We start from the raw sequence: 14074 nt of genomic DNA on the forward strand, positions 1-14074 counted from the left end.
ACAGAGCCAAGAGCAATCCTTGAGCATCTCAAGGTGGTCTAAAGCATGCACGCACACACACACACACACACACACACACACACAGAGCAGATGAAAGATGAAGCCTATTCCAACCCCTTGGATCTCAGCTGACCAGAGGACTTGCTTTGGCTGTGAGGTGTAAGGAAGCTCGTTCTGAGCCTGGTCCTCACTCTTAGCTCTTGCCCTGAGAAAACAGCTTTCCCCGCCATGCCTTCTGCTGTTGCCGGAAGAGCAAGCCCAAGCTGACCCTCAAGGGTGGAGACCAGCATCCCAGCTGCACCTGTGGTAGCCACTTCAAGTCCCAGCCACTGGGTGCGTGAGTGAGCCCCACCCTGGCCAGCCCAGTGGAGCTTTTTTGCCAAACCATGCCCAATGATAGAATCAGGAGCCAAAATAGTTGGTGCTTTTGGTACGTGTTCCCATCTTAACCCTTTCTAAGCATACAGCTAGTCGTGTTAAACAGATTCAGTGTTAGGCCGCAAATCTCTAGAACTCTTCCTTCTGGGGGAAGCTTGTGCTGGGGAGCAAAGCTGGGCCTCACAGACGCAAGGTGTGTGCTCTCCCACTGAGACACCCCCTGACTTCCAGGACACATGCATCGTGCAGAATAGAGATTCTGCGCCCAGTCTCAAAGGCCCTCTTCCCCTCCCCCCACAGACATCTTAGTCTATGAACGTAACTTCTCATGGGGCCTCAGAGAAGCAAACCCGTACAAGATCCAAGTATGAAATCAAATTTAATGTAAGATACTTTAGATTCCAGAGTTGAAAACATATATATGTAAATGAGAATAGGCATTTTTTATACTGTATGAAATGATCTTAATTTTCTTGTTCACATAGGTCAAAATCATATAGTAACACAAATTGGCCCTTACTGATTTATTTTCTGATCATTCCATTTGCCAGTTCTTAAAGTTTTGCTGGAATAAGCAATATAAAGAAAAGAAAGAAAGAAAGAAAGAAAGAAAGAATGAAAGAAAGAAAGAAAGAAAGGGAGGGAGGGAGTGAGGGAGGGAGGGAGAAAGAGAGAAAGAGAAAACAAGAAAGCAAGAAAGCAAGGAAGCAAGAAAGAAAGAAAGAAAGAAAGAAAGAAAGAAAGAAAGAGGGAGGAAGGGAGGGAGGGAGAAAGAGAGAAAGAGAGAAAGCAAGAAAGCAAGCAAGAAAGCAAGAAAGAAAGAAAGAAAGAAAGAAAGAAAGAAAGAAAGAAAGAAGCGAACTCGTACAGTCCCTGAATCTTATTGCCTGGATTATTTTATTTCTTCTCCCAATGATTTCACTGTGCTCAAACTCCACTAAGTTTTGATGCTTTCAGCCATGAAATTGGGGTGGGGAGGTAGTTTGCTACTCAGTAAAGATAACCAACAACTGATAACTGCTTTCCTCATTATTCTTACACACGTTTCCGTGTGTGTGCGCACAAACACACACACGTACACACTTTTTTTCCCCCTCTGTGGCTCGATCAACTTTCTCCTCCACTTGGTGACCCATGAGTTTGAAAGCAGTACATGCTATAACTACTGATGTTTTTTTTTTGTCTGGAGACCACACCCAGCTCAGGACTTACTCCTGGTGTTTCACTCAGGGATCGTTTGGAAGCTGGTGGGGATGGGTGTGGAGGGCACGGCTCAGGTTTGCATATGGGAGCAAGGAATTGGACCTGAATTAACCACTTGCAAATCACCTTACCTGCTGGACTATCTCTCCGACCCAATAACTATTCTTTTATTTATTTGTGCGTGTGTGTGTGTGAGACTAATTTATTTATTTAGTTAGTTTGTTTTTATTTTTTGGCTTTTGGGGTCACATCCGGCAATGCTCAGGGCTTACTTCTGGCTCTGCACTCAGAAATTACTCCTGGCATTGCTTGGGGTACCGTACAGGATGCCAGAGATCGAAACTGGGTCGGTCACATGTAAGGCAAACACTGTCCCTGCTGTACTATCATTCTGGCCCCCATAACTATTTTTTAAAGGTTATTATCAAACTTTCTTTACCCTTAGATTGTTGATATCCTTTATTGGGTATCATAACAAATTAATCAGAAGCTATGTGTTCCAACTAAGAGCAACTCTCTCTCCCCCTCTGATTCTTTCTCTTACACACATACACATTCGGGTTTGAGCTGTGGTTCCTCCTTGTTCCTTTAAATATTAGGGGGCCATGGGGGTGGGGGTCCAGGAAGCACTTGCAGGAACGAGGCTGAGTTTCACCCCTAGCACCAACAGTGGTGTCAGGGGTGATCTCTGGTGCCACAACCAAGTGCGCCACCTCACTGCAACCTGGAGTGCCAGACTCAGCGGGCACAGGAGTGGGGACCAAGTGTGAAATGTGGGCAAACATATGGGCAAAGAGTGTGAAGTTCTGGCCAGGGCCAAAGCACAAGCTCCATTGCTAAGAGTGTGTGCGGCCATCAGCACTGTGGGAGGGGAGAGGAGGAAGAGGGGGAAGGGGAGGGGAGAGAAGGGGAGGGGGAGAGAAGGGAGAGGGGAGGGGAAGGGAGGGGAGAGGGGTGGGGAAGGGAGAAAAGGGAAGAGAAGGGGAGGGGAGGGGAGGGGAGGGGAGGGGAGGGGAGGGGAAGGGGAGGGGAGGGGAGGGGAGGGAAGGGAAGGGAAGGGAAGGGAAGGGAAGGGAAGGGAAGGGAAGGGAAGGGAAGGGAAGGGAAGGGAAGGGAAGGGGAGGGAAGCAAAAGGGAAGGGGAGAAGAAGGGAAGGGGAGGGGAGGGGGAAGGGAGAGGGGAGGCGGGAAGTAGAAGGGAAGGGGAGGGGAAGGGAGAAAGAGAGAGGGAAGAAAAAGGGAAGGGAAGGTGAGACCAAGGGGAGGGGAGGGGAGAAGAAAAGGGAAGGGAAAGGGAAGAGGAGGGGAAGGGGGAAGGAGAAGGGAACAGGAGGGGAGGAGAAGGGGAGGGAATGGAAGGGAAGGGCGGGGAAGGGAAGAGAGGGGGGGTCTTGTGAACACCACAAGGGGGAGGGAGCCTCTGGCAAACACTGTCACTGAAAGTGCCCACCGCTGAGCACAGGCCCCTGGACACCAACAACAGCAACATAACAGTGCCCACAGGGGGAGGGAGCTTGTCCTGCCCACTGTTGACCTGGGTTTGGTCCTTGGCACCATATGGACCCTCCAGCCCCCCACCGGGAGCGATCCCTGAGCATCGAGCCAGTATAAGCACGCTGAGCGTGTTCCCAACAATAACATCAGCCAAGGGGCTGGGGAAGAAAGTTACTAAAAGTCAGTAACAGGCCCAGGGCGAGACTCCGGGAGAGCTTGCTTGTGTGCCAAGGTCCTTCCCAAGGGACACACCCATACAAAGTAACAAAAATAAAATGAACAAGGCACTTGCCTTGCACAAAGCCAACCAGCGTTCTATCCCTGGCACCCGGTATAGTCCCCTGAGCCCGCCAGGAGTGATCCGGGAGCACAGAGCCAAGAGAGACCTCTGAGCACAGGTGTGGTCCCCAAACAAAGTGATTTCCAGTCAGCAGAGGAAAATCAAGGCTAGAAAGAGTCACAGCCTCTGCCAGGGTCACTCCTTAGCACAGAGCCAGGAATAACCCCAGAGTGCTGTGGTGTGGCTCACCCCCCCCACACACACTCACACACTCACACATACACATGCACACACACTCACACACATGCACATACACTTACACACTCACACACATGCGCAGACATACACACACTCACACTCACACGCACACACACTCTCACACACACATTCACACACACTCTCACACTCACACTCACCCTCATTCACACACATAACCAAGTTAAACCATATTTACCCTTTTCTTTTCTTTCTTTCTTTTTTTTTGGGGGGTCACATTTTTTTTTGGATGCACAGGAGTTACTCCTGGCTCTGCACTCAGGAGTTACTCCTGGCGGTGCTCAGGGGACCATATGGGATGCTGGGAATCGAACCCGGATCGGCCACTTGCAAGGCGAACGCCCTACCCACTGTGCTATCTCTCCAGCCCTTATTTACCTTTTTCACAGCAGCCAGTGAGTCGATGAGACTTCTTTCTGGTGCCAGTGGATTCTTTTTTTTTTCTTTTTGGGTCACACCCAATGCACAGGGGTTACTCCTGGCTCTGCACTCAGGAATCTACCCTGGCAGTGCTCGGGGGACCATATGGGATGCTGGGAATCGAACCTGGGTTGGTTGCATGCAAGGCAAATGTCCTACCCACTGTGCTATCGCTCCAGCCAAAGGATTCTTACTTCCTGGCTGATCATCTCTCTCCTGGAGGAGGGAAGGGACATCACTTAGGACTTTTATCGCTTTAACAGACAAGCCCTGGAGCTTCTGAATCTGGTCTCGAGCCTCGATGTTGCTTCCCCATGGAGCAGCTCTCTGGAAATGACGGCAGCGTGGTCAGGGGGTTGCAGCAAACACCAAACACACAGACCACCCCCAGCAGTCTGATTTCCCGACTGATCGATCCCCTTTCACCGCTGCCTGTTTGGGCTGTGCTCCTCTCTCTTCCCGTCCCAATGTGGCCAGGAACACTTGGGTCCAACCCTCACTACACAGAAAGGCAAACACTGACTCTGAGAAGTTTGCACGGAGGGAACGTTCGTCAGGAGGCAATGACGCGAGGAGGACAGACCCGAGAGCATGAAACAAAGTTTGTGAACTCCAGGCACCGGAGCTGGGCCTGAGGGGCTGAGGCACGCGACAGAGTGACCAGGGGGCGTCTCAGGGGAAGAGGAGCCCAGATGTTCCCTGAAAACATTTCCCCATCAGCCTGACAGATGGGCCCGCGCGGTTAACTCCATTCACTCTTGTACGTCCATGTCCCTGGTGTGGCCAGCTCCACAGTCTAGGAGCAAAATCTAGAAAGACTGTCCAACAGATCAAGTGGCTCGGGAAGGCTCAGCCAGAAGGTGAATCCATTTCAGAAGAGACATGCATGGCTTTCTCTGACTCCAGGCCAGAGGCTGTAAGATGGCACTGGGTGCATGAGGCCTGACACACTCATTTCGGGGAGGCCCTGGGCACCGTCACCAGGCCCTCCTCGCTTTTGAGGACCCTGAGTTTTCTCCATTCTGAGGCCTCTTCGGATGTGTTTTCTCTGTGGCCTCCTCTGTCCCGTGGCATTCTTGGACCCTGGCTGGCCCTCAGCAGACATGCCCCTTTGAGGAGATCCCAAAGCTTCTTTTTTCAAAAAAAATTTTTTAAGCCACCGTGAGATACAGTTACAAAGCTTTCATGTTTGAAATTCAGCTATACCCATTCCTCCACCAGTGCAAACTTTCCACCACCAATGCCCCCATTATCCCCACCGCCCCCCACTTCCATCCCAGTCCTTAGCCTGCCTCTATTGGCAGACAATTGTTCAGATACTCTCTCTCTACTTTTGGGCATTATATTTTACTCGAATTTTCCCACCACCATTCAAGCCTGCCTGCTGGGGCCAGACACTAGATTATTTATTTTCCATTGCTCACTTTGCATATCAGGAAAGGTCATGTGGCCGCATAAGAGGCCGCACGCTTCTGAGATTCTAAATTATAAATGGCTCAGTCCGGAGACATCTCTGTAGGGCGCTATTCCAAAGCGGTTTGGAGAATTAGCCTGACACCCACATACTGGAGTGTTGCTTGTAGAAGCTCATGGTCGTGGGCTTCCATCTGGAGAAGGTGGAGACCTGGAAGCTTCTATGGCCAAGTGGTTCCTCTGCCTCCCTAGATGCCAGCCCGTCCTGACCGCTGGAGTCAGTCCCTTCCTCGCACCCAACTCCACGTTCCTTTGAATTTTCTTCTATACTGCTTTTATGGAGCGACCGTGATTTACAATCCTCTCATACGTTCCACCACCTCATTTTATGTGCTTTTGCTCCCATTTCCGGGGGGTGATGAAAGATGGTGGGGGGGGGGGCTTTAGTGCTTGCTTAGGCTCTGCCAGCAAAACAGATTTCCTGCCTCTGGAAACAGAACATTCAGCAAAAGGGTGACGTCGAAGGCTGGAGTCGGGGGGCCCTTGGCTTGTGTCTGGTGTTGACCACCCCACAGCCCCTCATCAGTTCAGTGTGGGGAAACCCAAGGGAGGGCTCTGGACAGGAACACATCCATCCCCCTTTTTAGGGTTGCATGCGTTCCCTTCCTCCAGTCCCAACAAACCCTCCTTGGGTTTGGTAAAAGGGAATTATGACATTCATTGCTGTTCCTGGGCCATGCCCAGCTGTGCTCAGGCAGGACTAACTTCTGGCTCTGTGCTACGGGATCACTCCTGGCAGTGCTCAGGGGCCGTATAAGGTACCAGAGATTGAACCCAGGGATGGCTGGGTAAAATGGCAAGAGCCTTTGGCCAGAGTGATAGGACAGCAGGGAGGTGTTTGTCTTGCATGTGGATGACCTGGATTTGATCCCCAGCATCCCATGGGGTCCCCTGAGAAGTGCCAGGAGAAATTCCTGAGTGCAGAGCCAGGAGTAACCCCTGAGCATCTCTGGGTGTGATCAAAAAGCCCTCCCCCCTCAAAAAAAGAGCCCTCCAGTCTGTACTTTCTCTCCCATCTCTAAAAGATATATATATATATATATACATATATATATATTTTAACTGCTAGTTGAAGCAAAAGAGGGTGTTTGTTGGTGCTAACTTAAAGGAGACCCCAGCAAACAGTCTAGGTTGGGGTGTGGGGGTGCTAAGAATCTAGAGAGCTGAGCCATGTTGACCAGCCCCAGGAATGGAGGGTCGAGGGGTCTCTCCCATCACTCCTGTCTGCCATCACCTGCCTGACCACATGGCGGCCACCTGCCGCCAACTGACCAGGGTGAGGCTCGGGAGAACCTGAGTCAATTCTCTGCAGCCCTGAGATCCTCAGAGCTATGCAGGGGGCTGAGCTGTAGCACAGCAGGGAGGGCGCTTGCCTTGCACGCACCGGCCTGGGTTCAACACTCTGTATCCCAGATGGTGCCTTGAGTTCCACCAGGAATGATCCCTGAGCACAGGTCTAGGAGAATCAGCCCTGAGCACTGCCGGATATGACCCCCGCCCCCATACACACACCAAAAAAATAAAACCTAAGTGCCAAGAAAAACTTGCTGGTCTATCGCGGGCAGACAGCTGTGTGGGTGGACACTGCTCTTCAGCCCAGCCCTCCTCCTGCAACCACCAGACCCTGTGTGATTTAGTCCATTCATTCATTCATTCATTCTCTGGACCATGTCCAGCCACACTCAGTACTTGCGGCTCAGTGCTGGGGGGTCATGGGGTGCCAGACACGGACAGTCTGGCTGTGAGAAGTGTATAGGTCAGTGGCACAGGGACAGTATTATGTGTCTCCCTTTCAGACACTCTTCATCTTGTAAAATGCGAACTGCTCCGTTCAATGGCAGCCCACCTTCTCTGCAGTCTCCATTCTACTTCCCAGACCTGTGCATTTGGCTGCCCGAGGGACCTCACATAAACAGAATCATACCACGCACACACACACACACACACACACACACACACACACACACATGCATGGTGGAACCCAGGTTTAACCCCACCATTGAACCACCTCCCCGACACTTTGTCCATTTTGGGTTTTTTTTCCTTTCTCCTTTTTTTTTTATTTTTAAAAAATTTTTATTAGTGAAACACCATGAGGTACAGTTGTAGACTTACAAATTGTTGTGCTTGGGTTTCAGTTATACAATGATCGAGTACCCATCCCTCCACCAGTGCCCATTCTCCACCATCAATGATCCTAGTATCCCTCCCACTCCCCTTCAACCCCCCCATCCCACCCTGCCTCTGCGTCAGGGCATTTCCTTTTGTTCTCTCTCTCCTTTTAAGTGCTGTGGTTTGCAAAAGAGGCATTGCGTGGCAATCACCTTCAGTCAATAGTCTACTCTCAGCATGTATCTCCCATCCTGGGAGGATCCTGCTTTGTCCATTTTGTGCTGTCACATTCCACCTAATGCCATCGTGGTTCATCTGTCCGATGGTGTAGGTCCGAATGACCTTCCTGTAAGTCTATGTGATTCGTCCACTGTTGGGGCCTGGGAGTGTGTCCACATTACTGGGGGTTGTTTCCATCACTGGAGGACATGAAGAGGAGTGTGTGAATATCTATCCAAAGCCTGTCTCCAGGTCACTGGGAATTGACTCAGGAGGGCAATTGCTGGGACATACAACAATTCTAATAATTTTGTTGTTGTTTTGGTGACACTCCAGTCAAGGTGCTCAGGTGTCGCTTCTGGAGGTGCTCAGGGATGGGATTTGGACCTCACGTTGCAAAACCTGGAAACTCGTCCTTTGATCTGACCCCCTCAAACTCTCCAGCCCTTTACTCTGAGGATCCCCAGACTCTGTAACAGCCATTTCCGACTTCCGCACCTCTGCACGGTGCTGTTCACGACCAACCCCTGCCAACAGCCAAGCCGACAGTGCATGCCTCATGTGTTGACCCACCCCCACCCCATGCCCACACCAACGCTCACCTGTCCTGCATCTTCAGAGAGCGGAAGCTCAGGGACTGGAAGGAAGGGCCAACCTGGCCGCTGACACACAGCGAATCCCCCCGAAGGCATCCCCCCAGACACTCGGCTGGTGGTCCCCACCCAGTCCCGGAGAGGGGCAGCTAGGCTGGGGGTGCCTGTAAGGTCAGCTGTAGTCTCTGGTGACACCATCACAGTTAAGCTTCAGTCTGCCCATCCCATACGTGTGGAGGGACCATGTCAAGGCTGGTATCAGCCCCGGAGGCAGTCACATGGAAGGCAGGAGCCCCCCAGGGTGGGGGGGCAGCGAACAGCAGCCCATGAGGTGGCCCCCATGCACCCTGGGCACTAGCCTTACCTCTCATCTAACCCCAGAACCCGCCAGCTCAAGCCCAGGAGCCTGTCACCTCCTGTCCACACTGGCTGCTGGGCACATGTCTCTCTCGCTTGACCATCAGAGAATCAGAGACAAAGGCTTCAAGTGGGCCTCTGGGCATGTGCTACAGTCCAGTGAACCCCTCATCCTGGGCCAGCTCAAGACCTACTCCCTGGAACTGCTGTCTGAGTCTGCACAGCCCCCCCAGCTGTTTTCTTTGGGGGGTGTCACACCCGGCAATGCTCAGGGGTTACTCCTGGATCTGCACTCAGGAATTACTCCTGGCGGTGCTTGGGGACCATATGGGATGGTGGGAATCAAACCCGGGTCGGCTGTGTGCAAGGAAAATGCTCTCTCCACTGTGCTGTCCCTCTGCCCCCAGCCCCCTAGAAACCCACCCTGCACTTCCCAGGTCAGCAGCTGCCCCAGCTAGACCGGCAACACCCCTTGAGGGTAGAGCTCGGGCTGGGCTCTCTTGTGGCTCAACACATACCTACTTCCCTCCTGGAGGGCAGGCCCTGGGCACTGTCCCCTGCGCCCTGCACCTGCCTCAATCACAAAACACCACACGCACTTGGAGAAAACCATCACTCTGTGGGGTGCTAAGTTATTCCTCACACCAACCCCACCCTCCCTTTCACAAATGAGACCACTGAGACAGGGGGTGGGGAGGGTGCAGTCAGTGGGCACAGACATCTCCCAGCCCCTACTGAAACTTTGCAGGGGGGTCTGGCATGGGAGAACCCCCACCTTGGGGACAGCTGGGCACATGCTGCACTAGGCACCAAGCAAGCGCTGCAGGGGGCTGGGGGGCTCTGGGGTCTCTACTTTATGGGTAATGAAGCTAGACCTCCAGGCAGATGGGTCCCCATCCTGCCTCCCGGCATCCGGGACACTGAGAGGAGAGATAGGAGGGTTCTCTCTTCCCAGCTCCCCCAGGATTCTGGGGAGACCTTCCACCAACCTGCACCTCATCCGGTATTTATGGTTTCGCCCATAAAAGGCCAAGCCATCCCGATAAGATAGAAACGTTTTATGGGGCAACAAAAATATAGATAAAATTTTATAGTGCAAATCAGGAGGAGGAAAGTATTAAGTTCCACAAACACCTTTAAATTTTAAACAGCCCCCATTGCAGGGTCCCTGGAGCCAAACCTAAATAATGGATCAGAAAGGGGATAAATCTCCCCGGCCGTGGTGTGACGGGTGGGAGAGAGCTGATCGACAAACAGACAGGAAGGGGGGGGCGTGGGGGGCGCGGTGGCTGCCCGATGCAGTGCGGGGGCCCTGGCGGGCCGCGGCACACACAGAGACTTGTCTTTATTGTACTTATAAAATATACATGGCCCTTTATTGAATTGCCTGCTGTCGAAATCTGCAAGAACGTTATTGCCTTTTACTGTCCTGGAGAGAGGCAGAGCAGCAACATCTGTGTAATTTCATAAGATGCAGGAGCCATAAATCTGATTGTGCCGGATATAAGATCGATCGTAAAAAATCAAGCATTGAACAGAGATGGGGGGCGGGGCGAGAAGCAACTGGGTGGGTGCAGCCTAGGGGGTGCTGCTCCGGGCCCCCCTGATGCATGGTCCTAGGTGGGGGGCTCTGGTGGGCAGAACCTTTGTAGGACCGTGAAGTCTGTGAAGCCTGAGTTTCTCTGGGCTCCTAAAGGGAAGGGCGGACTCCCCCCCTCTCCCCCCCCCCCCCCGGGTCCAAGCCCTCCAAGGAAGTTGGGGGTGGGAATGGGAATCACTGTCTTTGACACAAGAGAGACACGGACTGTGTCACACACGAGAAACCCAAGGGTACAAGAGATGCACATGCTCCAGCCTCACCCCGTGGGCTCCCCCATCTGGCCCCAACAATGGCTAAGGGGTCCTGTCAGAACTTGTCCAGCCTATACGGGTCAAACTCCATTGCCGTACACTGGAAAGAAATATAACTTCATCAGTCAAACTTTAACAAAACAAACTTGCTTTGACTCCCTCTGAAAGAGCTCCGAGACACGGTGTGTTGACTTGAGGGGATGGAGACCACCAATGAAACCCCTCTGCTTCCCACTGCGTCCAGGAGGCATGACATAGGCAGACTTAGGGGATTCTTGCTGTTGTGATTTTGCAATCACCAGGACAGGCTAAACACCCACTGTAATAAGACTGTGTATGTGTCCCCAGGCCTCATCCTTGACCTACCTAGTTCTGGTCTTAGAAATACTGATGATGATTGGGGCTGGAGCAATAGCACAGCAGATAGGAGCTTTGCCTTGCATGTGGCCGACCCGGGTTGGATTCCCAGCATCCCATATGGTCCCCCGAGCACTGCCAGGTGTAATTTCTGAGTGCATGAGCCAGGAGTAACCCCTGTTCATTGCCAGGTGTGACCCAAAAAGCAAATAAATGAATAAATAAAAAAAATACTGATGATGGCGATAGTACAGTGGGGAGGGCATTGGCTTTGCACGGGGCTGATCCGGGTTCAATCCCTGGCATCCCATAGGGTCCCCTGAGGACTACCAGGAGTAATTCCTGAGTGCAGAGCCAGGAGTGATCCTGAGTGTCGCAGGGTATGATGCGAAAAAGAAAAAGAAAAGATGAACTTTAAGTTGAATTATTCGTCCGGTGAGATTGGAGGGCTGAAGCCTCCTGGCAAGCCCAGAGCCCACCAGGCCTGGGTAAGGAGTGGGCAGGCTCCCTGCAGTCCTTTGGGAGTACTGGGTGTGCTCAGTGTCAGCTCCCAAAGGTGAGCTATAAAGCTCCATCTCCCCTGCTCTGGTGAGAGGCAGAGATGATCCCCAGAGCAGCCCTGAGGAAGGGAGAGTCCAGAGAACATTGGCAGTATCACCATCCTGGAAGTTCATCAGAAATGTGAAGAGAAAGGAAAGGTTTGCGGTTTGCAAGAACGCTTGGGCCCTGGGGCTGCCAGTCATTCTCGTGTTCTGGAAGCAGGAAAGTAAAGCAGAGGGTCAGGAGCAATAGTACAGCAGGTAAGATGCTTGCTCTGTACACAGTCAACCTGGGTTCAATTCCTGGCATCCCATGTGGTCTCCAAGCAGTGCTAGGAGCAATTTCTGGGTGCAGAGCCAGGAGTAACCCCTGAGCATCAAAGGGTGTGACCCAAAATGTAAAACAAAAACAAAAACAAAAAAGACTGTCAAACATATTTCAGGTAGATGCCTTCAGCATTTTCTTTTTCTTTTTTTTCTTTTGTTTTTTTTTTTGGGGGGGGGGAGGGAGCACACCCAGCTATGCTCAAGGGTCCCTCCTGGCTGTGCACTCAGAAATTACTCCTGGCAGTTCTCAGAGGACTGTATGGGATGCCGGGGATTAAATGTGGGTCACCTGCATGCAAGACAAATGCCCCTCCGCTGTACTATGGCTCCAGCCCCCTCTCAAGACTTTCAACAGTAAATTTTCATCAATTCTAGCTGTTGCCTTAAAAATTACCCCAGCACTTGAGGAGCTAGGACAAGAGCCTGCATTGAGATCTCCTTGGCGGTCTGGAATGATTCGGCCAGGTGTGGCCTCTGGCTTGGGGTCTGTCACAGGGGGTCCACTTGCTGTGGTCCTCTTGTGAGCATCCATATCACTCACTCAGGGGACTGGGGGCAGAATTCAGAGTGTCCGGGGCTGTGAGTGGTCAGCCTGGCCACCAGCACAGGCCTCTCCCGGGGATCAGCTGAGAGAACGACAGGAACTCTCTGCGAGTCAGTCTTTGTCATGTCACGGAGCACCCATGTCTGGTGTGCCCATCTCCCATCCTCTGAAACCGAGAACATCTCCCTCCAGTGAGGCATAAACCCCCAAGAGGTGAGGGGGAATCACCAGATGCTGTCAGAAAAGGCTTCTCTCTAGAAGTTTCTTTTCCCCAGTCTCTGCAGAGACTGGCAGGACCAGCCAGAGACTACAGATCAGAAAGGGGTGGCCCTGGGGTTCTTCATCGTAAAGCTTTAGGCTAAGCTGCGGACAGAAGGGTGGCAGGGCTGCTTCTGGCTAACCCATCAGCCAATGCCAATCCCACTTTTCCTGGTCACCTTCTTTTTCCCAGTCTCCCTTGCAGCTGGGCTTACCACGTGATCCAGTTCTGACCAATGAGATACAAACCGTCTGAGTGGCTTCTGGGTAAGAAGTAGCTACTGCCCCTCCACCCCCCACCTTCTTGCCTGGGGCACAGACCTGCTATCTGCAGGGATGCTGGCCTCCTGGGCACAGAGGATGGCAATCATGAGGAGATAAGAGTCCACCTGCCGATATATCGAATCAGAAATATGGAAAGAACCTTGCAGGCTTCCTGGGTCATTGGGTCAACAGGCCCAAGTCGCCTTTGTTCACTCCCAACTTAATTTATTGGTTGGTTGGTTGGTTGGTTGGTTGATTTGGTTGGTTTCTGTCACAGCTGGTCGTGCCAGGGGCTACTCCTGGTGCATTGCTTGGGGAGAGCCTCCAAGCCGTGCTGAGGGGACCATCAGATCCTGCAGGTGGAAAGGGAACCCTGTCCCCACCCCACTCCAGACTTCTTTACTAGGAGGAAGCAATCTCTCGTTTATCTGCACCATTGGTCACTGGGTTTTGTCGTGACCACGGCCACATACATCCTCTGTGGCCAGGGGCTGGGGGTGTCTCCTAGTGCGATGCAGGTCCTGAGTGAGCACACAGACACCAGAGGACACACACACACAGAGAGAGAGAGAGAGAGAGAGAGAGAGAGAGAGTGTGTGTGTTTACTGAGGGGCGGCATCCCGTCTGCGGGAGCAGGGAGAGGAGCAGCATCTTATGGACTGTCGGTGGAAGTAGAAATTGGTTTAGCCTTATTAGAGAGTAATTTAGCTTTCTCTATTACACTATAAAATGCATAAACTCTCTGACCTAAAAACCTCACTTCTATAAATCTACAGGAGGCGTCACAGGCAGGGGTAAACGTGACAAGCATGCGAATGCTCAATGCCGCTCTGCTTAGCCCGGCAAATGGGACACGGCTCCTTCCTGTTGGTACAAACACCATCCAGTAGGACCCCGTGAAGCCTGGTGGCCAGCTCGGCACTCACTGGCCAATAGGAGGTGACTCCACATCAGAAATGGGACAGTCCAAATAGAGCTGAGCTGTCGGTGTCGAATGCACTCCGGGCTTCAGGGATGGCAGCTGCTTGCTTTGATCCCTGAAACCTCCCAAGCAGTGCTGAGGAACCCGTAGGCTTCTTACTGATGGATCTGGCCAACTGGACTGGTGGTTCAACATGAGGACCCCAGGA

At 52.2% G+C, this 14074-nt stretch overlaps 1 non-coding gene across 1 annotated transcript; it reads left to right on the forward strand.

Annotated features, from left to right (window-relative positions):
* The first annotated feature begins 10920 nt into the window (after positions 1-10920).
* LOC130042777 (small nucleolar RNA SNORA72) lies at positions 10921-11054 on the forward strand. Its single transcript, XR_008795298.1, has one exon. It is a non-coding gene; the product is annotated as a small nucleolar RNA SNORA72 (small nucleolar RNA).
* Positions 11055-14074: the final 3020 nt, after the last annotated feature.

This window comes from Sorex fumeus, unplaced genomic scaffold (assembly GCF_029834395.1).
Source record: "Sorex fumeus unplaced genomic scaffold, SorFum_2.1 ptg000109l, whole genome shotgun sequence".
NCBI lineage: Eukaryota > Metazoa > Chordata > Mammalia > Eulipotyphla > Soricidae > Sorex > Sorex fumeus.